General features: G+C 45.7%; 1 protein-coding gene across 4 annotated transcripts in view; it reads left to right on the top strand.

Moving 5' to 3' along the window:
- Positions 1-27,194, top strand: part of TSHZ2 (teashirt zinc finger homeobox 2) — a 431,357-nt gene that overhangs the window by 143,859 nt on the left and 260,304 nt on the right. Inside the window, exon 1 of one of the 4 annotated variants that reach the window (XM_070419750.1) lies at positions 9,093-9,268. The exons of the other annotated variants lie outside the window; for them this stretch is intronic. The gene's annotated coding sequence lies outside the window, so the exon portion shown is untranslated. Of the gene's footprint in view, positions 1-9,092; positions 9,269-27,194 lie in introns of those variants that run through there. 4 annotated transcript variants of the gene reach the window in all.

The raw sequence follows: 27,194 nt of genomic DNA, 5'->3' as shown, positions 1-27,194 counted from the left end.
TTTTAAATCATGGATAGATGCATATTATGACCACAGAAACTAGCATCAGGATCAGCTGCATCACTTGAAAAAACTCCCCTCCTCCCCTCTGTAGTCACACTCCTCCCCTTCCTGTCATCCTCCACCATAGATTTGTCTTTTTGATCATGTCTATCGATGGAGCCCTCGGTGAGGAACCTGTTGGGGCCAGCTTCTTCCACGCCGCACAATGCCTTCCTGGTCCTGCTGTGTTTTGCCTGCGTCTTGTCAATCAGTGCTGAGCAGTGTTGTCTTGCGTGGAGGGATTGCAATCCGTGTGTCCTTTCTCCCGAAAGCGAAGACTTCCCTGGGGCTCACTCAGTAGGTTTGCTTTAGGATTCCAACCCCAGTACCTCAGGTTTCGGGAGAGAGCTTGTATCAGTGCATGAATTTACCAAATTAAAATATTGAGAAAATCGAAGGCTGGGCAAGCTCGTCCTTACAGAACTTAAAATTCACCTGAGCCTGAGCGGCAGATGGACCATGGAGAGCAACAAAAACAACAAAAGCCCTCCCGCCATTCACTGGCTGCTTCCTCCACACTGGCCACTGCATGGGCACTTCCCACCCCATAGTCATGAACCCCCGAAACCCCACACACCGGAGCTCCTAGCCCTGATTGAAGGAGCAGGACCCTGAAGCTCCTCTTCAGGGGGCGCCCGAAGCAGGTGGCTGCCCCGAGGTCTCCACAGCTGCCTCCTCCCTGACCTCTCTCCCAGACCCAAACCCCCAGCAGCTTGTGCTGCTCTTGGCTTTAGAGTTTCAGGTCTCTTTTCACTCAGCCCTTTAGGTAAACTCGATACCATAGTTTCCTTTCAATCCTTTAAGTGATGCAAATTGCTTTACCCAAAGAAAGGCATCCCATTACACCATTACCTGAAAAAAAATCTACTGAGAAAGGAAGTAGATGAAAACGATGTTTGAATTTTTCCCCCCTAATTTTTCTTCCTTGCTGATTAGAATGACTGCTGAGGTTTTTCTCTCTTTCTTTCTCGTTGAGTGAAGATGCTCAGTTGTTATATACAGAACAAAATGAAGGGGGAACTGATTAGCATAACGGAGATTATTTAGGGGGGAGGGACATGTGGGGTGCTTTCCCGTTGTTGTGGCCCCACACCACCATGGGTGTGATGTGTGTGTGATGATGGGACCTGGGGCTCCTCCAACTATAAATGCATGAGGTGAAACTATCCCCTACTGTAATTCCCCACTGTGGCTGCCATGTGGTGGTTATTTGTTTGCCTTTATCATTGATGATAACATTCCATCGCTAAAAACCAAAGAATCAGATTCACAACATGCAGGGAGACTGGCCCGCAAAGAGTGCTCTTCCATTAGCCACGTGACACCCACAGCTGGGCAGACAGACAGATGCAGAATCATGGGGCTTCCTTCCCTCCTTCCTTTCTTCCTTCTCTCCTTTCTTTCTTTCTTTCTTTCTTTCTTTCTTTCTTTCTTTCTTTCTTTCTTTCTTTCTTTCTTCCTTCCTTCCTTCCTTCCTTCCTTCCTTTCTTTCTTTCTTTCTTTCTTTCTTTCTTTCTTTCTTTCTTTCTTTTTCTCTCTTTCTTTCTTTCTTTATTACTTTCTTTCTTATCCTAAACACTGTGTGTGGAGTGAACAGTCTTCCCCAGAAGGATCTTGCTGGCTCTGTCACCGAGAATGCAGCCCCAGAGCTTACATAACCGTGTGTACATTGGAGAGCTGGAGACTAGCTTCTGTGGAACACTGTGGACATGGAGTCATTATAACAGTTGTTAGCAACTGTCCCTCCATGAAGGAGCCTATGTAGCCCTTGCCAACCACCCTCACCCCTACCAGCTACTCTGCCACGGAGTCCTGCCTGGTCTACGTCTGAATGGCTCTCTAACGGGTCCCTCTCTGCCCCCACCGCTGCTTCATCCAGGCCTCGCCACCTTTCTGGTGTGTTGATGCCATGGCCTCCTAGCTGGTCTCTAATCCATTCTTCTCATTGGCAACAGAAGTATCTTCACAAAGCACAGCTCTGCCTGGTCCTGTATTTCTTAAAATACTGTGGGTTCAGACTTCCAGACAACGTTTCCAGAAATGTCGTGGGTGTTGATTTGGGGGAAATATACAAATAGATAAATTTTATTTGAATAGTAATGGATTTATTTTCAGGCATATCTTATATCTGATTTTCCATTCCTGATGTTGACTTTATAAGCCTCCTTTTAAAATAAATTTAATAAAAGTGTGTTTCTTAAGTGGGATGCTTAACAAACAGCTGGCCCTAAACCAGTGACCAGCTGTGACAAAATCTGTGAAAGTGGTATGCAAAGACTGAAGTTTGGAAAACACTGGCAGAGATACGAAGTCCAAACTCCTTTGCCCATCATGAAAGACACTTTGCAACCGGTTCCCTCAAGATAGCAAATAGCAGCCTTAATGCCTCTCCTCTCACCGCACCAGCTTGCTTCAGCAAGAACTTCCCCCTCACTTCTAGTCACATCAAAGTAGTGTTCTTCTTGTCGGGATTGTATTTTTCTACCTGGTGGACTTCTATACAACCTTCAAAACCCAGTTCACATGTGCCCATCTCTGTGAACTCTTCTCTGAGTTCCTCGGGTAAAACGCACTAGGCCTCTGTGCTCCTACCCTCAGCTGCTTTCCACACTATATGTGCTGACTATTTCAGTAGGTGTTTCCTTTCGCCCTCAGAACCCATGTACCCCACAAGCTGTGCCTAAACCTTTATTCTGTGTCTCCACTGGCCCGTGGTGGGCATAGTACCTAGAAAAGGGCTCCACTGTTGAACAGGTGAAGAGAGAAATAACTGAGTACCTGGAGGCAGATTCTTTCTTCACGGGAGGGTGCCTGCAGGAGAGGGGGTCTCACACAGCGCATCTGCCGGGAGGAAGGCATCGCGGTGCACATCCTCCAGCTCAGTGGGACCCAGGAAGTTGCTCTGACAGTGCTGCTCCAGCTCCTACTGCAGCCTCTTTTCTCCTTTAAATCACCCTTAGCAAATGGTGGCGAGGTGCCCAGATGCCTCCCCCTGACACTCATACGACTCGGGTTACGTCGGACTCGACGTACGTTGTTTCGTGGTTACGTCACCATCTCCCATTTATTTATTCAAAATAAAAAGTTCCGTCGTTTCGACGTATGGACATATGTGCTTTATGTTTTTTATTATTTATTTGCCACAAGTAAAGGTCAGAATTGTTATCTTTCTTTTAATTTTTTTTTTTTTTTTTACTGTTTCACTTCGTTACGTACTGCTGTGTAAGTGCTCCATGTGAGTGACGTAGGTGCTTATGTAGGTGGGTTCCGACTTACAGCGAAAATCGCGTTACGTCGTTCCATAGGAACGGATCTCTGACATAACCCGAGGACCCACTGTATAATGGCTTTGCTCCACCTCCCCTCCCCGCAGACTGCCGCTTCCCCAGCACAGAGACGGGTCTATGTTGTCTAATGCAGTACCCAGCCCTAGGACAGGGCCTGGCCCGAGCAGTACCTGGTGTTTTTTGAATAAATGGCGTCTGAATATTCCATCTACTGGCCGACAGACTGTCTCAATTTGTCCTTTCAGATGGAGACTGTGAATGAGAGAAAGCAGGCTGCCTGCCTCCGGGGGTGGCCCCTCCAGGCAGGGCCTTTCAAACATGTGCCCCCTCTGTTTTCTCAGCCCTGTGGTGGTGGCACCATTTGCCAGTCTGCAGTCTTTTCCTTCACTCCCTGCATTGCACTGTCCCAGTGGTTCTCAACCTTGACTGCACATTAGAATCACCTGGGAATCTTTTTAAAATCCTGATTTCTGGGCCTCATCCTCCAGAAATTCTGTTTCTTTGTTACTAATGATGAGGCCCAGAAATCAGGATTTTAAAAAGATTCCCAGGTGATTCTAATGTGCAACCAAGGTTGAGAACCACTACACTGTCCACTCAACCCAAATCAGTCTGATTCTGTGCACCTGGCCAGCATTTTGCTTTCAGTTGTACCTGAACATAGTGGTCAAAAGGCCGTCTGCAATGTCAGACAAAGGGCGTAGCAAAGTGGGGGGTATGTGAGGGAGCCTCAAAAACGCTATTATAATTGATCATCAGTTATCTTTACACTGACATTCCGAATGACAACACGTGTCATGTGCAGAACGCGGGCCTCTTTCTCTGGTTGCTTTGATAATTTTATGTCCAATCCTTAACCCACTTGACTATTTCTTGTGATTCACACTAAACCTTACCTATTGGCTATAGATGCCCTCAGGAGTTTTTGGTGATTTGGTGGTTCTGTTGTGGTTATAATTGTTTTTTGCATTTTTTTTCTCAGCATTTTATCATTATAGGAGCCTTGCTACAAAAAGTATCTACTGTCATGCTTTGGATTTTCACACAAGTGGGTACATTTGACTTGGCCATTTTTCAGCCTAGTTGGATCACAGGGCTCTGAGTTATTCATTCATTTGTTCCTTCATTCATTCAGTAAATATTTACTGAGTCGCCTGATTGTGCGTCGCCCTGCTCAGTCATGACAGTTAGGAGCCAGGTCTGGACAGGGCCATGCTAGGGGTGCTCTAGGCTCTGGGACACTGACAGACAGACAGACAGACAGAAACAGCTCTTCCTCATAAGAGTTGATTCAGGTGGAGAGACAGACAAAGATAAGGGGAAATATACAAGCACATACATATATGGTATAATATACCATAGACAATGCTATATTACAATATCTTAATATAATAATAGATTACAATATGAGTTTTATGAAGAAAACCAAAGGTAAAGAGTGGCTTTGACCTCAGCCACCAAGTCAGGGGCTTCCTGGTTTAACTCCTCATTCTGACATCCAGCTGCACTTCCGGCTTCGCCAGGCACCCAGCTAGTCCTGTCTCCCCTCACAACCCAAACTAGCTTCCCTCTGCACGTTTCCAGCCACATCAACCCCTGAGCGCCTGCTGCGGGTGGCCCTGACCATGCTGGGTGCAGAGGGCCTTGGGGGCAGAGATGCTTAGAAGTCTGGGCCTGAGGAAGGGGTGAGCTGAGACGGGGGTATGGAACCCCTGGCCCCTCAGGATCTTTTCTAAATTCCCTCTTTGCCACATGTAACTGTCAGTGATGAGGTCTTATCTCTCTGCACGTCTTATCAAAGGCACATTTCAGCCAAAGAGAAGTGCCCAGAGCTTCCCCAGACCCCGTGGAGACGGCATTTAGCACCACGTCCTACGTGAAGTGGGTGGGGTGGGAGTACCTGTGAGCATGCGTTTGGGACCCTCCGAAGTTACCCGTCATGGGGGTCAGGGACCTCATTACACTGGGGAGGTTAGCGCAATGAATCTGATGGGTGCCTCCCAGGTCCCATGCGGGCAGGAGGCCTGTGGCTCCCAGCAGACAGTGGGTGAGGTCCTCAGGTGGGTCTGGCCAGCATCCAGCCTCGCTCGGCCCAGCCGGTCAGCCTGACAAAGGCCGGGAGCCCAGGCATCTCGGGCCTCCCGTCCCCTCCTCATTAGGTGTTAGGTGGTGCTCTAGAGGCAGCCTGAGAGGCGGCATGCGCCTCCTCCCACCCGTGATCCCTCCGTGTTAATGTGCACTTAATGAGAAAGTCTTGTCTTGCTTGTAAATCCTGTAGCCGGCATTCAATTTATTGACAGATGTTTGCTTGGATCTCTTTAAAATTACTTCATAAATCTTCCGGGATAAAAGGCCTCAAGTTTGGTTATTAAGACAAGGCCCTGTTGACAGTTTCATATTTAATTGTTTAGAAGTCAGCTGTCAGGGCCTCCTGGGTACACTGTGGGGCACCCACTGAGGGCACCACCCACTGAGGGCACCACCAAGGGCACCACCAAGCCCACCCATCGGAGGGCACCGAGGGGCACGGGCCTGAGCGCCCTGGCCTGCTTGCCACACCTCTCAGGGCCCTCGCTGCTGAAGTGTGTCTACTGCCCCTTGTAGTCCCGGCAGTTAACTTCCCGGTGACCTCGCCATGCTCTGCACTTACTCATTTAGCGTATCGGTGTCAACGTGACGAAGTGTTTCTGCTGATAGGAGCTGGGGCCAGCAGGGCACACTCCTCCATCACCAGGAGGGAGTGCTGAGGGGCCCGCACTGAGGGCACCCCGCCCGGCTGCACACCCAGCTCCAGCTCCATCTCAGGGAGCAAACCCGAATGGGACGGGATGGGGAGGGGGAGGTCCTGCTTGGAAGTTTGAGACCACACTGGTCTTTGGTGGCCTTTTTGATGTTGTCTCCGAATCCATTCCTTTTTTTTTTCTGTTGCCAGTGGTAGAAAATTTACCTCTAAGTGGCTTAAGGCAAAAGACACAGGAGTGGAAAGGTGGTTAATTGGCTGGTGCATTGAATTGCACATGCTGGCTATCCTCAGGCTGGTTTGGTCCAAGTGATAAAATAATAAGCCTTGCACTCTCTTTCCAGGGTTTGCCTTCCCCTGTGTTAGGGTCACCCTCAGAATTCCCAGAATTCCCTTGGGGGCCCCAGGGGCTCCCAAGCACTTCCAGATCCACGAGAAAAGAGTGCCATCTACTTCTCAAATAAATGCCCAGGGGGAAAAGGACTTATTAGGTCTCATTGGGCCTAATCAGGTCACATGGCCACTCTCTAACCAATCACTGTGGTCAGAGGTAGGCTGTGTTCTGATTGGCTAGGTCTGGGTCACATGGCAAGCCCCACTTAAAGCCTAGATATTAACACCAAGGAGGAGGATGCACTAGAGCTAAAGTGAGGTTTTGTTGCCTAAAGAAAGAGGATAGAGCCAGGCAGCGTGAAAGCAAACGTTTAAATGTCCCCATCGCGCTCCCAACAGCACCCTGCCTTGCGTAATGCTTTCATTTCATTCTGAAGGGTTGTCATACATCGGCAGCCTCTGTGCCAGCCGCGGTGGTGACCTACCCCCTTGGAGAAGGCATCCAACAGATTAAAAACTCAGAAAGCCCTCGAGAGGCCAGGCCTTTGAGAAGTTCTCTAAAGCCAGCCACAAGCCAGTGATGGTAACAGGATGGAAAACAGAGCCGCTCCACTTAGTACGATCACAAATCAGCGCTTTTGCTTGTAAGATGATAATGAGCGTTTGCGCCAAAAATAGAGTGTTTTTTGCTTACTTGCTGGTGTCTTGTCACATCGCATTGCTTGAATTGTGTCAGGTCGCATTGGCTACGGTCGCCTCCATCGGCTGGCGTGACCCACTGCTTTGTAGCACAAGACAACTGTTTGGGATCTCTTCTCCCCAATCCAGGGTTTTGCGTAAGTGCTGTTTACCAGACGAGGCATTTGTGAATGTTATTAGAATTGAAAACACACCTACCATTTACGCCAGAATGTATTAAGGGCCTCTGAGTAGGACAGTACACAAAATGCTTCCTCACCACCCCTGAGAGACCTCAGCGGGACCAACTGCCTCACCAGAACCCCCCACGCTTACCTGATATTCACAGTTTCCCACTCAGAAACGTCTGCAGAGTTTAGGCTGGCTGCTGGGTAATAGTTTCTGTGTGACCAACTGCCCGTGCCCCTGAGAACACGTTCTTCACAGAAATCGTTGTAAAAATCTGGATTTCGAGTTGCCTTGTAATGTTAACAGCTAACCATGCAGTTACTAGATGCCAGCAACTGTTCTCATCCCTTGATTTTCTTAAGTCCTTCAGCCCTACAATGGCCCTGGTATCCTGGGCAGGCACAGAAAGATCAAGTAACTGGCCTAAAGACCCATAATTCATGGAGCTGAGATTTGAACCCACAAGAACTGGCTTCCAAACTGTGCTCCAAATATGATGCTGTGCTGTGTTGCCCAGACTGTGAGGTTATACGGATAAATACATCGACTCAAGATTTGTGGTACTAAATGGTAGTAAGTGCATAAACGACAAGTTAGATATTGCATATGTAATATTATATTTATAACACAAGGTGTGTCAATAGATAATATTATTATACATGATCATATATTGTATAACACATTTTATAAGGGAAATGTAACTTACATACATTATAAGGGTTTTTAAACAATGAGAGAAAAAACAATGGCAAACTTAAATTTTGTTAAAACAATATCATGAAGTTGGGAGAAAAGTAATTTCACAGGCATGCGTGTGACTTGGAGGGAAGGTTGGGGCCTGAGCCTGCTGATAGACAAAGCCCAAAGGGGAGAGAGCGATGAGTCCCCGTGTTGGTGATATCCCAGGGTACACAGCCTCATGCCTGGGCTCCCGCCGAGTCTGACCAGGGCGTGGTGGAGGCAGAGGTGGCCAGAGCTTCGGCTGCTGATGGGGAGTGGAGAAGTGAGGAGGAAGGGACAGACATCAATAAAGAATGAGTAAGCCAGCCAGTTTCCCCTGGGGCAGCGCAAGCTGGATGCTGCTGGGGTGTGTTGGGGCCAGTGTAGCACAGGGGCCTCAGCGTTGTCCCAAAGGAGAGGAAGGGTGCTGGGATGGTCCCCCCAAACCTCCATCTGCCAGGGCTCCAGGGCTTCTTCCTGGAGCATTCCTCTCCTGCATTTTCAGCTCTGGCCTCTGTGGGAGGCAGACATGCTCCAGCCTCGGGACAATCGCCCTCAGCCGGAGAAGCACAGGCGTTCCCAGTAGGCACGCTTGGTGGGGAGGGGCGCTTGCCCAGGAGATGTAGACGGGCCTCGTCATCAGAGTCTACTGTCAGTAATGGCTGCACTGCCTCCTGGGCTGTTGGGGTGATTGAAGGAGCTAATGAGCATGTGCACTTGGAGTACTGTCTGGTTTCAGCAAACGCTTAACAGCTGGGCGAAAGCATATGGTCTCACACAACTAGCAGAGTGCAGGAGGAGATCTGCAAGCTGCAGGAAAGGTGGGTCCGGGTGCTCACGTGCATTGGGCTGAGCAAGAGCACCTGAGTGTTCCAGGCCTATGCCAACGGGTCCGGAGTGTGAGTTCTGCCAGATGGCGAAGACCATGTCATCTCTGTGTCCCGTTTCAAATCTGGCATGTGAAGCAGATCCATTCCCAGACACTCCAAACGGACTCCCATGATCAGTCAAGGCGGGGGCGGGCGGGGGCGGCGGAGTGAGTCAGGCCACTTTGGCGTCATGTAACTAAATCCTCCGGTTGTGTGATGGACGGTTCCATTTCTCTGCGGGCTGTTTTGGCATTGTGTAGACACAGCCTAAATTGGTGCCCACACCTCCCACTAATCATGCTCTGAGAGAGAGACCGCGGCGTTATTGAGATCCCCGAGCAGCACTTTGGCGCGCGCACTATCCCACGGTATCAGGAGATGAAGGAGGCCTTGGAAATGAGCTTTCGAGCGTGAGTAATGACCTTCCGGATGTGGTGCAGGGATTGTCTTTTGAAACTGGTATATCTTGATGGATGATTGAAAAGCTGCTGTCTTTGGTATAGTTTTCGCGGTTTTATATTTGGGGATGTGTAATAAATAAATGTGTAATTGCCCTCAACATGATGCAAGACCAGGAGGTGAGGATGAGACAGAAAAGTCCTATAGCAGCATAAAATTTTATTAGGATTCCCATTGATAGGCAAGGCAGTGTTGTGTGAACAAAGAATGCTCTGTCTTAAGTTGACCAAGATAGAATCAACACAATGAAGATCAAATTCCACCAGCTGGCCTGTAGGGAGGCGGGGGGAGGGGGGAGGAGAAGGGGAGAAGGGGATAGATAGGCGCTCTGATTTTTAACATCCTGGTGAGCGAGGTGTTGGTACCTATATTGATAACGGTAATGACAACCTACTTCATCTACCTTGTATTCCCACGGATACGGTTGGGTGAGGCATTTGCGGAGCTTTACCTAACTGATTTGATGGAAGTGGCTACATTTCACGATGGACTCTAATTCTTCTTAATTCATTTGGGATCTTCTTCTTAGAGGTTGTTTTCCATTTTTATTCTTTGAGGTCACCACTCCGCTTAATATATACATACTATATATGTAGCATATACGTATGTTTATATATATAATTTTTTCTTATTATTTTTAATTCAATTTTATTTTTCTTAACAAATCCTTACTGTTGAAAGTATTACATATGTCCCTTTTTCCCCCCATTGCCCTCTCCCCCCTCCCCCTATCCCCCCTCACCCTACCCAAGTCTTCACCACCCACTGTCTGTGTCCTTGGATTATGCATATACACATATGAGTTCATTGGTTCATCTCTTCCCCCCTCCACCCTCCCCTGCCTTTCCTCTGAGGTTTGACAGTCTGTTCTGTATATATAATTTTAATCTTCCATGATGATTACCATTATTGGCCTTCTACATTAATAAACCTGTCTTCCAAATTAATTTTGATCTCTGTGGGTCACAGTTGATGGGAGAAAACCTTGTGTATGGTGTCTAGAAACTGGGCTCAGCTTCCTTTTCACCCCATGTTTCATTGGGTAAGACAAAGAATGTTTTTGGTGTCGCTGTATGATCTCTGTTAGAATTTAGATTTGTACGTTAACGACATTTGTGCAATCATCGACACAGAAGGCATGGACACAAGAGTGTAAGTTTAGTCCTACCTTCTTTATTCCAATTTAGAACCTTAAATGTTCACAGAGGTGGAATAATACAGTTTAATAGATGGCAATGATCAAATTTTTAATAATATATTTGGAAAAGAAAAGATGTTTTTAGTTGTTAGTTACCATCCCCTACTAGTATTATTGTGATTTGTCTGAAACTAAGATTTCTTTCTTTGTTTTAAAACCTGCTATGGTCTGTCTATAATATGTTCCATCACATCTATGCGGGAGACACGCACAAAAGAAATTGCGCTCCGTGTCCTATGGCGAGACTTCATTTTTGTTAAATGGAGGCGTTTGCACTTACCTGGTAAATACAGATGTCTTCTTGGGAAAGTCACTAAATTCCTATAGCTTATATTTCCTGTCACACGATTTAGCATTTAATTACCTACCAACTCCAACTCCTCCCCACCAATCCCATGAGTGTTGTTTTCTTTGGAGGTTTGACTTCAAACTTCCAGAACAGTGGTTCTCAGCGGGGGACCGTTTTGTTTCCGGGCGACACTCAGCATTGTCTGGGAACAGTTTTTATTGTCACAAGGAAGCGATGTGGGGAGGGGATGCTACCAGCAGCCAGTGAGCAGAGGCCTGGGAGGCTGCTAACACCCTATAGTTCACAGGACGCCCACAGCAAGGAATTACCGGGCCCAAACGGATAATTATCAGGCCCGAACAGGAAGTGGCTAGATCCCTCCCACGCAAGATTTCACGAACTCGTCACTGAGTTGAGAAATCTTGTGTGGAAAGGATCTAGATGCTTACTGTTCAGTTTTCTGTTTGGGATCTAGTGCAGACCTGACACCCAGTAGGTGCTCTGTTTAGGATCTAGTGCAGGCCTGACACCCAGTAGGTGCTCTGTTTAGGATCTAGTGCAGGCCTGACACCCAGTAGGTGCTCTGTTTAGGATCTAGTGCAGACCTGACACCCAGTAGATGCTCAGATTTCATTTACGAAGAGACTGGGATTGCCTGGAAAATCAGCGCCCCAAGTAGATCGCAGGACAGAGGTTTTTCAATAGGAACAACAACAACAACAAAAAGGTGTTTTGGTTTCCTTTAATTCAGTATGCATGGCTCTCGAGGGAACAAGGAGAAGGGAGTGTGGTACAAAATAGGAAAAAATAAAGAGAAAGAAGCCACTCCTTGCCATCGACATCAAAAGGCACCACCATTCATCACTGGGGACAATCTTTGTGCGGAGGGTGGGGTGGGAGAGCGATCTTATCGCTTTCCTCTGGGGGCGGTGTAAAACGAGGTGGTTTAGGCTCGACAAACACATCCTGACTCGCTTTTTTCTGAGGCTCCAGGAGAAAAATAGAATTCTCCCAGCGCAGAGTGATCCTTCCCTCCACCTATCAGGGGAGTGGGTGAGAATCTGGCTGATATCCACACCCAAGAGGGAGTAAGCAGTGCCCCCCAATCCTTGGCCTTGTGCGCCAGCTCTGCCGTTCCTTCTCCTTGTTCTCACCTCACACTCTTTTTCCCCGAAGCTCAAACTTTTCCAGGCGCTCAGCCTGTCTCTCTGGCGAGGTCTTTGGAGCGGGCCCCTGACAATGTCCTGGTCAGCTCTTTTAGGGTTTTTTTTTTCCCCGAAAAAAAAAAAAAGTTGATTTCCTGTTCTGGTGGGCCATACATCACTGACGTCCCCCGTCTGTGCTCCTTGTCTGTGACAGAATGAGAGGTGTCATTTATCACTGGGGCTCGCGGAAGCTGTGGGAAGAGGGATTGAAATTTTTTTTCTGGAAGGCCTCAGTGTCTACCGGCTGCCAGATCATTAAAACGGGGGCTTTCCAAAGAAAGCTGTGTGTGATGTGATTGCACTTCCTGTCAAGGACAGGCTAAAAGAGAGAGGAAACATCAAAAGGGAGCGAGAGAAGGAGGGAGAGGGAGAGAGAAGTTTCTGCCAGGGGCATTTCAAGTCCTGGAGCTGTGAGTGCAGGCTGGGCTGCGGTTCGGCTTGAGTATGTGCTATGTGCATGCTAAATAAGTCCTTCAGAGATTCCACATGGCGCGCGGTGCCAGCGAGGAAACCGAAACAGGAAACCTCTTGAACAACATTTCCTCGCATCGCACATTATGTAGGGCACGGAGACAGACTTGTTCTGTGCGGGGCACAGCTCGCAGCACAATCGCCGAAGAGCTGAGGCAGGAAAACCGATTGGAACAAAAGCAGAGGCTCCCAATAAATCACGAGGCGAAGCTGAGGCCTCCTGGCAGGCGCCTTCTCCAAAGAGACATTTACAGCATCCTGTTTGCAGAAGCGCTCTCGGAAGATGCCCAAGAATATCTTCTTACAGCGCCTCTCCCCTTGGCATGGAGTCTGCCACCAAATGGATCTCCCTCCGGGGATCAGAGAATAGACTCCTGCTTATCATTTCTTTGCAATGGGAAGTGGCCTCCCTCTACTCCCCGCATTCCCAAAGCCACAAAAAGAAGCCAACATTTACATGGCCCTGACTTTTACTGATAGACTCGCTTGAATCTTCACCCTGGTCCTAGGAGAAGGGCACTCCTGTCTTGAAGATGGTGCCGTGGAAGCACAGAGAGGTTCAGGAACTTGGCCCAGGTTGCACAGTGCTTGGCAAAGCTGGGATTCTAATCCGGAGAGTTGGGTTCTGGAGTCAGTGCTCTTAGCCTGTGATTGGGAGGGTGAGGGATGGACATGGCGAGGAGGCCCTGTGAGTTTTGACACCTCTGGATTGCCGATGTAGATGTCATGTTCATTTAGGAGAGCGGTTCTCAACCTGTGGGTCGCGTCCCCTTTGGGGGTCGAACGACCCTTTCACAGGGGTCGCCTAAGACAATCGGAAAACACATATATAATTACATATTGTTTTTTGTGATTAATCACTATGCTTTAATTGTGTTCAATTTGTAACAATGAAATTGGGGGTCACCACAACATGAGGAACTGTATTAAAGGGTCGCGGCATTAGGAAGGTTAAGAACCACTGATTTAGGACGTTAACTAGGAAACCATGACCCAAAGCCTGGGTCAGCAACCTGCAGCCGTGGTCAAAGCCAGCCCGCAGCCTGCATCTCAGGTCTTGTATAGCCAGTGAAGTAAGAGTAATTCTTATATACTTTAAATGGTTAAAATTTTTTATGGAAATTTGTTTTCCTGTTAAATAAGCACCTGCACAATATTCTCTATTTTGCCTCCTGTCTTATAAATCCTAAAATATTTACTGGCTGACCCCTTACAGCAGTGGTTCTCAACCTTCCTAATGCCGCGACCCTTTAATTCCTCATATTGTGGTGACCCCCAACCATAAAATTATTTTTGTTGCTACTTCATAACTGTAATTTTGCTACTGTTATGAATCGTAATGTAAATATCTGATATGCAGAATGTATTTTCATTGTTATAAATTGAACATAATTAAAGCCTAGTGATTAATCACAAAAAACAATATGTAATTATATATGTGTTTTCCAATGGTCTTAGGCGACCCCTGTGAAAGGGTCATTCAACCCCCAAAGGGGTCGCGACCCACAGGTTGAGTACCGCTGCCTTACAGGAAAGTCTGCTGCCTTCTGCCCTCTGTAAACTCAGCTACCAAAAAAAAATGAAAGCACTAGCCGGTGTGGCTCAGTTGATTGAGCGTCACCCCATACACCAAAACGTCACCAGTTTGCTTCCCGATCAGGGCACATGGCCAGGTTTCAGGTTCCATCCCCAGTCGGGGTGTGTGGGGGAGGCAACCTATCAATGTTTCTCTCTCACATCGATGTTTCTCTTTCTCTCTCTCTTTTCCTATCTCTTTCTCTCTCTCTCATAAATAAAAACATGTTTTTTTAAATAATAATAAATTTTAAAAGAGAAGAAACAAAAAGAAAGAGGGAGAGGGGGAGGAAAAGAAAGATAAGATAAGAAGAGGACCTCATTTAAAAGCGAATAAGAAAACGAAGATTTTCATCAATGGAGTTTGAGCCACAGACACACACACACTGACGTTGGACTGGCTCATGTGTGCTTATGTGGGAAGGCCATCCTTTCAAAAGAAGTTTTCCTTTGACTGCTTCTCCACAAAGCCTGCTGCTTGGAGAGACAAATTAGCTATTAGGTAATCTACTTAATTGACAAGTGACTTAACTAATTACCCTAACATGCTTATTAAATGTTACCTTTCCCATTCTCAACACATTGTTGGAGCATCAATTTATTTAAGGCTTTATCATATCACTCTCTCCTGACAGCACCCTCCTATTAAAACCGAAGGAGCATGGGGTGTGCTTTTTCTATCATTATTTCTCTCCCTCTGTGGTTAGTGTCAAAAGAGAGAATTAGGAGCGGAATGTGTGAGGAGCCCACCCCATTCAGTGGCGATGGCCAATTACACTGGTCACGCAGATGAATCAAGAATGGACTAAAGATGGAAATAATGCGTGTTATCAAGCCTCAGCCAATGGGTAAAACAAAAGCTGAGGGAAAACCTAATATGACTTTCGACTGTAACCTGTCATAGCTGGGAGGGCTGGTGTCTTTATGTATATGCATCAGCAGGTCCCACATCTTCGGGGCAGGAGCATTTTGTATTTCATAACTTTTCAGAATTTAAAAAGAGAACATGTTACATACGCCATACTAGTATACTTCATAACACTCCGAGCGAAGTCAGGAATGGCATTCGATATTTAAAAATACAAATAATCCTTCAATGAAACATTAATATTTACTAGGTGAGATATTTTTTAAAGTTTTAAAAAGTTTCAAATAAGTTCAGGTCTGATTTTTCTGCTAAATGAATTATGTGGAAAAGCAAAGTTTGGTTTTTAGAGATTTTAGGATTTTTTAATTCTACACAAAGGATTCTGGACTAGTGCAAATATTTTCATAAATTTTAGCTTTTCTAGTAAACTGCTAGTTACTACATAAGTTTAATATTGATCATAGATAATATGAATGGAAACAATTGGTGATTATTCCTCTGAATAATGTGAGATGAAGCAAGATAGAACATCGAGCATAATATATATCATGATATATACATATACGAAAAGTTTAAATGGATGTTTTTATAAAATAAGATTCAATATCAGAAGGTTGGAACTAAATACAAAGATTTATTTGCTTTTAAAATAAAATTAGAAGACAGGAATGCTTCAAAAGTTGTGAACCATGGTTAGGTCCAAGATTGGCAAACACCACTTCCTGTTGGGCCATGAGGGACCATGGCCCAAGATCCTGCATGCTCCTGTGCCAAGTAGAACATGTGTGCAGTGGGGATGCTCTCCACAAGCTTGATGTGCCATGCTTTGATTGGCAGCCTTGTTTTTCACTATCAAGACAGTAATAAACGTAGCATTAAAAAAGTACTTTAAATTTACTACAGAAACAAGGTGACACAGATGACCTATAGTGCCATGGAGAGGGAACTCATGCTCCATCTGTAGGGAAATCATTGCATGTAACCCTACCCGAACCATATCCAAACGTAACCCTAACCCTAAATCTAACCCTAATGCTAATCAAACTCTAACTCTAACCCCAACCCTTACCTAACCCTACCCTAACCCTAACCTAAACCTAACACTAATCCAACTCTAACTCTAACCCTAACCCTAACCGTAATGCAATGGTTGTTACACAAGAAACACAGGGTGGCCAATGTCCCGATCTTTCGAGAGAAGCTAGAAATACGGATGTACCGTCTCACAATCTTTAAGTGTTGGCAACTAAATGATCAGTCATTAACCTTGTGCAACCCAAACAAGACAGGTCTCCAGGTTGGATCAATGCCTAAAATGGTTTCATGGGTTGCCTGGCCAAGCTCACTCTGCTAAGGTGATATCTGAATCCAGTGCATCCGACTCCTGTGGTTTCAATCTTTGTCTGATTGTTTGGAATGGGGGGAGGGGAGGGTGAAATTACTTATAAAGCTCAACCCTGAAATTCAGGAAGCTCACACATAGAGAGCGAGGTAGCCAAGTCAGCCGACGTTTACAGCACAATCTAAACGTAATCATGTACGTAGTGATGTCTGCAATATGGTGTGATGCTATGAGGGGCTGTGAGGACCCGGAGAGCATGGTGTAACCCAGTCCTGGACAGGCAGGAACAGCTGCTCTGAGAAGGTGCTCGGGTAAGTAGTAGAACAGGTAGAAGGGGGATATTAAGGAGAGGGGATGGGGTGTTCCAGGTAAAAGGAACAGCATGTGCAAAGGCCCAGAACAGATCATGTAAGCAGCATGTTCCTCAGCATACATTTTTTTAAATAAGATTCCTCATAACACAATCAGGGCACATTGTGCAGCCTGAAAAAAAGTCCGTCTCCTCTGCCTGGAAACGTCAGAGACTGTCACCTTCCAGGAACCACTGTTGATGCAAACACTAGTCCAGGGATCCAAACAGAGTGTGGTCTAGGCATTCTTGATTCAAATATCAATTTCTGAAGTATGTGATGAAGTCAATCAATACCTATCTTTCTGAACTACTCCAGCCCTCACTCACCACTCTTTCCTTTGAAACAGAATACACTGAAGTCTAGAGGTAATTATGAGGCTGTGGTTGAGTCCTACTTCCAGTCACTTGCTTCATGTGTGAGATCATTTAGCATCTCCAAACCTCAATTTACTCATCTGCAAAATGGGTATAGAAACATAACCACATCAAAGTTTTGTGAGCAGTAAATGAAACAATATATAGGAAGAACACAACACGGAACCTGGCGTATAATAAGCATTTACAGCTGAGCTTTGCCTGTCTTATCGTTGCTATCCTTATTGACATTCATAGGGCTCCTCTACCCCTGCCAAAATTATGGCATCCAAACCTTTCCTTTTCTATTAAAAAAGTGCCTACCACCTAGATTCAAGTTGGAAAAAAAAATTTAGTTGCTATGTATTAGACTTTTGTTTCTTCTAAGAGAGGTATTTGAATATGTATTGACTTTTTAAGGTTTTGGTGACTAAATAAAGCTTAAGCTCTTTTTCTGGCAAATATTTGCTGAGTGCTGACATGAGGACTGCTTGGTGAGTTCACCTGTGGCTCTGATTTGGGAATTGGACCCCCACCGTCTCACTCAAGGTGGTCCATTCAGGTGACTGATTAATGGTCTGAAATATGATTGTATCCATTGGTAACCAGGGAGGAAACACCTGACATTCTCCACTGGGTAACGGGAGGAGAGCCAATAAAAGGACAGGGAGAAGGGGGGAGTGGTTGTTAAGAAACCAACCAGGGACAGTTCAGAGACCTAAGACCCGTGACAGAAGGGAGCCTTCAGGGAAGGGAAGGAGAGAGCAGTTTCCAGGTCCTGGCGAGGGTGGAGCTGTACCGATAGGAGCTCGGAAATGACTTCCCTATTAACACCTGGGCCCAGGAGAAAGGGCAGAGGGCAGTGAAACCTCCATGAGCAGGCGGCATCTGAATGTGAGATGCCAGGTTGGCCCAGAAGACCATTAAGACATGATCCTTGGGTTTATGAGAAAACATTACATCACGGGTTGTCTGATCACAAACTTGCAGCCCACAAGACAATACCAACCCCAGATTCATTTCCAGTGTTTTCTAGAACTTGAGTGAATTAGCATTTAGTCAAATATTGGAAGGCTTTCTGTATGGCTCTACATGCCTAGCTTCTCTACAAGTTAGGAAATGGGTCCGTGATGAGACCCAGTCTCTCATGGGAACAGGTGGGGGCAGCTGAGGGGGGGTGTGCTCCACCTGAAGCAGCTCTCACATCCTGACCGCCTCCAACTGGCCGGTCCATGTGTCCTTGGTCGTCGTATTGTTCTTGCACGCTAAATTTTATGTCATGTTTCTCCCCACCCATATCCCTATCAGCAGTGAACCAACAAAAGCAAGTTCAGGAGGGCCGTGTGTTTTAAGTAATATTGAAGAAAACATGTGTCTCCGTGTAAGAGTCTTCCTACTCTTACATATGCAAAATGCTCGTGCCTGCACAGAAAGATTGCAGCCCAGCGGCCTCCCTCATTTATCTTACCGGCCTGTGGGCACCTGAGCATACAGTCCCCACCTGAGGCATAGAATCCTAGGCCTTCGCACTGGAGCCACACTTTCCATAAGCAACACCTTTCATGTACACCATCTCACCTAGATCTTTTAATAACCTGGTGAAACAGGAAGCAGAGCCCAGCTTCCACGCTCCTTTGACTGACAAAGAGGCTCAGACAAGTTCTATGATTTTCCCAGGGTTACCCAGGAAGCAAATGCCAAGATCTAAACTCGAGTCTCATCATGAAATACAAAAATCTCATGATTCTGAGAGCTGACCAGGGTTTGTGCAGCCAGGAAAGGAAGAATTGCTGATTTGCCCTACATCTCGGAATGAACAAGCAAGGCAGGGATTTTCACACTGTGCTGAGTTGATACTTATTCCCTGATTTTAAAAAAAAAATGCCTATTCCATTTCTCCAATAGCTTATGTTCTAGAGGTGGCCAAAGATGATAAGATAGCATTTCCATGAGTAGGGAAATAAGAGCTGTTGAAATGAACCCGAGTGTCTTCTCTACTTCCAGGGACAAATGCTGTCTTCCAACTCTATCAGGCTAAGACAAGTTAAGAATTCCAAACTTTTATTGGACAGAGAAACTTTAGACCTTTCCGTTGCTGGATGCCGTCTCATTACCTGTAACTCCTCGAATCACAGGCAAGTTACAACTGGGCTTGCTTCCTGTGTGTGCCCTTCAGTTCAGCTAGAATCCCACCTCTGTGAACAAAGACGCTAATTTCCCCATTTATGCTCAAAATTTAGTGTTTCTAGGAGCAATTTTCTTTTTAGCTTAGATCCTTGTGGGTATAAAACATTCTGATTGGGTTTAAGGATTCTACCTTTTATCTATGTCTCCAGTGGGTTTGAAAAGAATTACTTTCTTTTGCAGCTTTCTAGAACTGTATAGATTTATTTTACTAAGGCTCTATTGAACAAGTTTGCTCCACCCCAACATTGAGCTGATATTCTTTTATTTTTTTAATCCTCACATAAGGATATGTTTTTATTGATTTTTAGAGAGGGAGGAAGGGAGAGAGGGAGAGAGAGAGAAACATCAATCACTTGCCTCCCATACTCACCCTGACCTGGAATCGAACGTACAACATAGGTATGTGCCCTGACAGGGAATCAAACCCCTAACATTTTAGTGTCTGGCATGAGCCACCCTGCCATAATCATACATGTCAACATATTTTTTCCATCTTTGAGAATGAGGCTGATTGTCTTCCGCATTTGGAGAAAGGAGGAGATGAATGGGTGGTCTACATTTATTTATTTACTCAGCACACATATACTGAACACACCTAGTACATGCCTACTAGGTATTTGGATTGTAGCATGAAGAATAAACAGATTCCTGCCCTCAAGGAGTTTATATTCTAATGGGAAACATGGGGAAGGGTGGGGGTCGGGCTACAGATGAATAAATACCAGGCAGTAGGCACTGTGAGGAAGAGAAACACGGAGGAACTCGGGTGTGGATTTGACTTGCCATTACTTTGGATAGGGCCATCATGGAAGATCTCAGTGAAGGAGGTGGTGCTGGAACAGAGCTTGAAGGAAGTGAGGACGTGAGCTATGTGGATATTTGGGGTTCCAGGCAGAAGAAACAGCAAGAGGTGATGTTGCTTCGGGTATCTAAGCGACACCCAAGGGAGCCAGGGCTGGAGCAGAGGACAGAGGAAGAGGGGAGGATGCCACAGAGGTCAGGCCCCTGGTAAGGACTTTGGATTCCATTCAGGGGTAGATGCCGCCAGAACGTTTGGGGCAGCATGTTCTGACTTCCTGTGGAGAGATTGACAGAGTGCTGGCAAGTGGACTCTGGGGAAAGGAAGCTGGCAGAGTGCTGGGGTACCACAGCCCAGGTGAGACAAGGTAATGGCTTGGACTGTGCTGACACAGGTGGAGGTGAGAGAAATGGTGGGATTGCGGGTGAATTTTTGAAGTTCAAGCTGGTCTCTTAAACAAGACCTTCTAAATGTCCCCAGGAAATGATGGCTGCTTTTACCCGTAAACATCTGTTTCCCAAGAACCTTCTAGATGCCTGTCAGTGTGTTGGGCCATGGGAATCTCCGGGTATGACAAGGCCCTTGACCTCAAGGAACTCCTGCCTCTCGAGGGCCAACTACTTTCCTCTAGGGCAGTGGGTGGCAAACTGCGGCTCGGCAAACAGCGGTTCGCGAAGCACATGCGGCTCATTGGCCCCTTGAGTGTGGCTCTTCCACAAAATACCGACTTCTGCACATGGGCCATGAAGTTTCAATCACACTGTACATGCGCGCCCGCACATGGTATTTTGTGGAAGAGCCACACTCAAGGGGCCAAAGAGCCGCATGTGGCTCGTGAGCCACAGTTTACCAACCATGGCTCTAGGGCTATGGCACCTGTCAGGCCACCCCTACTGCCCTGCTGGGTGTCTTGAGATTTGGTCTCATATGGTCTCCTTAACACTGGGCTCCTCCAGCCCCTCCTCTGCGTGAGACTCAAAACAATCTTTCCTTAACCTTAAAACAACGTTATGCTGACTCATTCTTTTCCCTTCAAAAATTAATTTTTCAAAAGTAACTATATAGCACAACCTAAAGAGAGAATTTGTATGACTAGGTACAAATAGAAAGTAAACATAAACTCAGGTATGATTAAGGCAAGCCAAGGCTGTTCAATTCTGGCTTATTTCGTTGGCCTCATCTTCACAACCATGCTTGGTGGTGATCGTCATTCCCATTCCACATATTGGCACACTGAGACCCGGAGAGATGTATTGATGTGCCAGAGTTTACACAGCAAGCCAGGGCCTCATACCACACTACTTTCCAGAGTTAAAGGCTAGTCCAGGTCTATATTTTGGGTTCCCCACCCCCATCATCTATAACAGGGATCAGCAAAGTACAGCCCAAGGGTCATGTTCCAGCCCAACACTTGTTTTTGTAAATAAAGTTTTATTGGCACACAGCCATGCTCATTTGTTTTCACACTCTCTATGGCACCTTTGGTGTTGTTAATGCAGAACTGAGTGGTTGCTATAGAAACTGTATGGCCTTCAAAGCCTTAAATATTTATTCTCTGACCCTTTACAAAAAAGTTTGCCAACCTTTGTTCTAGAAATAAAAAAAAATAAAGTGAATCAGTTATAGTTCATGGAGCACACATAACGTCTACCCTTCCCATGACAGCGACAAAATGTCAGTTAAAAAGAAATAAATGCTTCTCGAATGAATGATTTTAAAAATCAGGAGTTATACACACGTAACTGGCTTTAAAGTCAATAAGATGACTATTGTTCAAAATATGAATTGCTATTATGGCTTTACTCTTTTAGTCCGTACTGAAAGTAAATTTATTCATTCGATTTTTTCATTCATTTAACAAACACTTATTGACTGTCTACACCACACTAAGCCAGTACCTGTGACAGCAGCAGCAGATCCCACGCTGAGCAAAATCTGACACCTTCCTGCCAGAACAGAGCTCACACTCTGGGGACAGAGGCAGCTGTTAATCAAATAATTATAGAACTCAACCTGTGAATAGGACCATGGAGTGGAGGACGGAATGTTCATAAAAACACCATGTGGGGGCAGGGGTGCTAGTCAGGGAAGTCAGAGAGGCTTTTCTGAGGACATAATGGATAAGAACTGAAAAGTGAGTGAATGAAGCAGGAAAGGAAGACCACCGTCCCAGGGGGAAGGGCCAGCATGTGCAAAGGCCCAGTGGTAGGAGGGAGTATGGTAGGCACATTCAAAGTAAGGTGCTGTATGTCTGGAGAACAATAAGCAGGTGTGAAAGGAGGCTGGAGGGGCAGGTGTTTCTGACAATATTGGGCTCAGAAGCCCATGTTAAAGAGAGTCTCCTAAGAAAGTGAGCAGCATTAGATGAGTTTAAGAGGGTGATGCCTTCTCAAAGGTTGATCTTTCATCTTCCTGGGTTGGAGAGTCAGCATCCAGTCCCTTATGGTCTAATCGTTGGTCCTGCACAGTATCCCTGCTCTGTATCTGATGGCCATCTCTTGAAAGCCTTTCAAGATTAACCATTTTGCAAACCACACCCCTGGAAACACTTTTATCACATTCATTATGGGCCCATCTTCTTCAAATTCATCCATTTATCCCCCATCCTTAATCTCTTTGTAAGGTACTAACAAGCCAGGTGAGCATTTCCATGATCTAAAAGCAGATCAGTGACAGGACCGAAGAATAAATCCATGGAACTTTAACAAATACAGTTGGGCTTGCAGTTGAAGAGGGCAAAGAATGAACAAAATATTTTTTCAAGAAAATCACTATTTGAATCCAGTAGACTTCTCTGATTACAAGCAACAGGAACCAACCCTGGCTCATTTCCCAAAACATAGAGGTCGTAGAAGGCTTTCTGATGAAGTGGTATTTACCTCAATATTGAGAAAGAACCTCTCAGTATTGAGAAAGAACCAGCTAGACAAGTGTCTGTGGAAAAAGTGATTTGGATCCTGGGGATGGAGTAAGATAAGACCAAAGGGGCGGAGAGAAGACAAGGAGCTGGAATATGATGAGTATGAGGAGGAGCTCATTAAGCAGGGCTTTGTAGCTCATGTGGAGGCACTGGATTCCATTCTCTGTAATAGGAAGCTATTATAGAATTACTAGAGGCCCAGTGCACAAAATTCATGCACTTGCGGGGGGGAGGTTCCTCAGCCCAGCCTGCACCCTCTCACAGTCTGCAGTCCAGGAGCCCTCATATCTTTAGCGCTTCCATGAAGGCAGGAGAGGCTCCTGCCACCGCCACTGCACTCACCAGCCATGAACCCAGCTCAGGGCTTCTGGCTGAGCAGTGCTCCCACTGTGAGAGCACACTGACCACCAGGGGGCAGCTCCTGCGTTGAGTGTCTGCCCCCTGGTGGTCAGTGTGCATCATAGCGACTGGTCATTCTGCCATTCGGTCAATTTGCATATTAGCCTTTTATGTGTTATGTAGGATAAGCAGATGAGTGATATCATTTGATTTACAGTAGAGAAAGGCCTCACTTGAACAAACAATCATTATGTCTCAGGCACTGTACACCCACCGTGGACATCTTCTTTGATCTCCACCACAACTCAGTGAGTGGGCACAATTATTACCACTTCCCAGAGGAGTACGTGTCCACAGTCCACAGTCACCGAGGGGCCACAAGGCAGAGCCAATCCCCAGCCCGTGTCATCTGCCTCCAGCTCCTGGCTCAACACACTCAATAAATGTTCACTTTTGTTGCTGTTGTTTATTTGTGACACTTTCAAGAGTGTTTTGTCAATTGCATTATTCTTTTCTGCTCAACTTTTATAAATAAAAGATTAGCCCCAAGCTCATAACCGAAGGAAAAAATAATAAACTTGTAGTTTTCTCTGAAGAACTGCACGGAAACCCAGCTCAGAATAATTTGGCCCGGGGGCAGGCGGAGGACTGGCTGCAGCTATAATTTGGGTTCAGCCATCCCATTGTGAGAATCTGGAATGTTCTTTGGACAAAGGATCAAAGACGCGCTTATTCTCTCTGTGTTGAGCCGTGGCCCACTCGCCTCCTCTTTTTATCTTTCCTGGTAACCGCTTCAGTTTCTCTGATGGTAAAGAGATGAGATCAGCCGCTGGGGGCTGGTGGTGGAATCAGGTTTCAGTCCTCAGAAAGTTACGTCAAGGGCTAAGCATGAGTTAGCCTCCGTTGCCATGTCCGTCTGGGACTGAGGGCAGAGCCATCAATCCTGGCTCCCTTGCCCTTGTAGATGTTAAAATATAGGTGCCCTGGGAATGTGGCGGGAGGGTGCGTGGGAGGGCAGGAGCGAAGCTCCGGGAAGCAGGGAGCATGGGGCAGAGATTTAGATTCTAATGATCTTACCTAGCACATCTAACGACAGACTACGTGGACATCAGCTGATTGCTTCCTTTAAAAAAAAAGGGAATATAGGAAAGTTGATTTCGGTGTTAGAAGTGGATTTAAAATGACCTTCATCAGTTATGAATATAGCACCTTAACCAGGTTCCTTTTTTCAATTAAATAACATTTATTGAGTGTTTCCATCATCATAATCGTAAAGAAAAATGTTCATTATTGGAAAACAGTAAAAGAATATAGAAAAAATTACCCCATGGTCTTATCATTAAGAGAGACCTGCAGGAAAGAGCCTTGTGTCGTCTGTCTGCCTCTCTCTCCTCCCTCTTTCAAATCTGGAAGCCAGTCGTTCTGTTGTTTCAAATGGCGCGGCTACATTGTACAAAGGACTTTTGTGAAAGCAGTCTTCGGGCTGGCCCAGGGCCTGCCTCCTGGGCTCCCTACCCTGGTGTGAGCACGTCCCCTTGAGAGTGGATGGACAGCTGTTCATCACTAATACACAGAGTATGGAAAGTGTATGGAGATGTCACTTCCAAGATGAGATTTAAAAGGATTGTGTCTTCCATCTTAGGTGTGTGTGGCCTATCTATCTATCTATCTATCTATCAATCATCTGTCTATCTATCTATCCGTCTCTCTCTCTTGTCACTCACACTGGGGGATGCCAGGTGCTATGTGGTGAGCAATTCTGTGAAGAAGCCCACGTGGTGTGTAGTGAGGAACTGAGGGCAGCACCTCAATAGTCCACCAACAATCACTTCTCAAAACCGCGCTAGTGAGCGTGGACCTGGATCTCCAGCCCCGGCCTGGAGAGGCTGCAGCCCAGGCAGCCTCTGACTACAGCCTCGTGGGAGACCTGCGCATTCGGCTAAGCTACTGCCAGATTCCTGAACCACAGGAACTGTGAGATAAGAAACATTTGCTGCCGTTAGTTGCTGATTGGGGGGTAATTTGTTACACAGCAATAGATAACTTATAAAATTTCATATTCTGATCATTTCCCCATTTAATTCTTTCTTAGGTATCAAACCAATCTGTTACATTTTCTTTGTAACAATGATGTTTCTGTGGCAACATCAGTTATGTGCACCATTGCTCATTTAATCCTTCCTCTGTTAGAGGACATTGACTTTGTTCCACTTTTTCTGCTTTTATAAACACCACCGTGGTGAACATCTGTTTATGTAGAGCTTCTGCTGTGTTTTCAGCTAGTCTCTTAAAACGGATTGGGATTAGTCAGGGTTAGAAATCAGTGAGATTACTGCATCCAAGGGTGAGAATATTTGTATTCCTCTTGATTCTTATTACACAACTGCTTCTCAGTGGAGATAAATCAATACACCACAACCAGAAACGTGTAAGAATTTCCACTTTATTTCATTTTTGTCTTTTGTTTGATTATTGGTAATATGATAGGCAAAGTGTGTCATTGTTTTACAGATATTAAGAAGAATAGTCATTTCTATGGCCAATGTCTCTTCTCAAAGAAACAGAACTTATGTAAGGATCGAAATACTGAGAGAGCAACAGAGAGATGTTGCTCTGAGCAGTGGTGTCCACCGGGGCTTCCCACGGTGATGAGAGTGTCATTTATCTGCACTGTCCATACAGCAACCACGGGCCACCAGTGGCCATTGAGCACTTAAAATGTGGCTAATGCAACTGACATGATGAAAGTTTTATTTTATTATATTTAAATGTAAATAGCCATAGGGGGTTACGATATTGGAAGCAAAGTCTGAAAGGTTAAATGAAGAATTAGCCTTCAATTAGAAGGAAGAAGTTAAAGATTGAGACACTAAAATTATCACCTACCCAATAGCTGCCCCTATTCTCTCCTCATTGCCGTAATTGAATTTACTGTAAGGCTGACACTTAAATCATAGTAACCTCATCTCCATAAGGCAGTCAGTAAAGTATGCTACAGAACAGGGGAGGACAAGGCTGGAGGGATCCAGCATCATTGATGTTTGGGATGTGTGGATCCTTGATTGATGGTTATGTAATCACCCCTTCTATTTATTCCCTGCTTCTCATCTCTAATCTCCCTGCCTAGTGGTCTCCCAAAAAATAAGAATTGTTGCAGAGGCTGGGATGGATGGATGGATGGATGGATAAAAGTTATAATAAAAATTAACACTTATTGCCGAAACCGGTTTGGCTCAGTGGATAGAGCGTCGGCCTGCGGACTGAAAGGTCCCAGGTTCGATTCCGGTCAAGGGCATGTACCTGGGTTGCGGGCACATCCCCAGTAGGAGATGTGCAGGAGGCGGCTGGTTGATGTTTCTCTCTCATCGATGTTTCTGGCTCTCAATCTCTCTCCCTTTCTCTCTGTAAAAAAATCAATAAAATATATTTTTTTAAAAAAATTAACACTTACAGTACCTAATACGTATCAGAATTTTATTCCAAAGTTTTCCCTGTAACATTTCATTTTCATTCAATCCTCATAATATCCCAAAGAGAAAGTTACTATTAATTTTTTCCCATTTGACAGATGAGGAAATAGCTAGTAAGTGGCACTGCCCATATGTGTGTCATGTGTGTCTGCCCTCAAGCCTTCGGTATCCTACATCACACAGTGAAGCTGTGAGATGTTAACACCAGCATTACTTACACCTGGTCACACCGTGTGGTGGTGGTTGCATTTTTCCCCTCAGGTAGCTAGAGATGCCATGGGGGAATGCTAGAAACTGACAGGTACCTCAATTCCCTCCAAAAATGGCTCTTTCACTTTTCATTGCTGACCAACTTCTAATGTGTCAGTGGTATACTAATGTGGTTAACTGTTTGCCTGGGGCAGAAAAATAAAGCTTCTGGCATGCAATTAAAACCTCGTCTTGCCCAATTGGGCAACTAATGGCATCAGCAAGAATGGAGGCTGCCTAGTTAAGGCGTAGTTTGTAT

Source organism: Myotis yumanensis, unplaced genomic scaffold, assembly GCF_028538775.1.
Source record: "Myotis yumanensis isolate MYYU_CA2020_CCGP unplaced genomic scaffold, mMyoYum1.0.hap1 SCAF_7, whole genome shotgun sequence".
Taxonomy (NCBI): domain Eukaryota; kingdom Metazoa; phylum Chordata; class Mammalia; order Chiroptera; family Vespertilionidae; genus Myotis; species Myotis yumanensis.
This window is presented reverse-complemented; position numbering and strand designations above follow the sequence as displayed.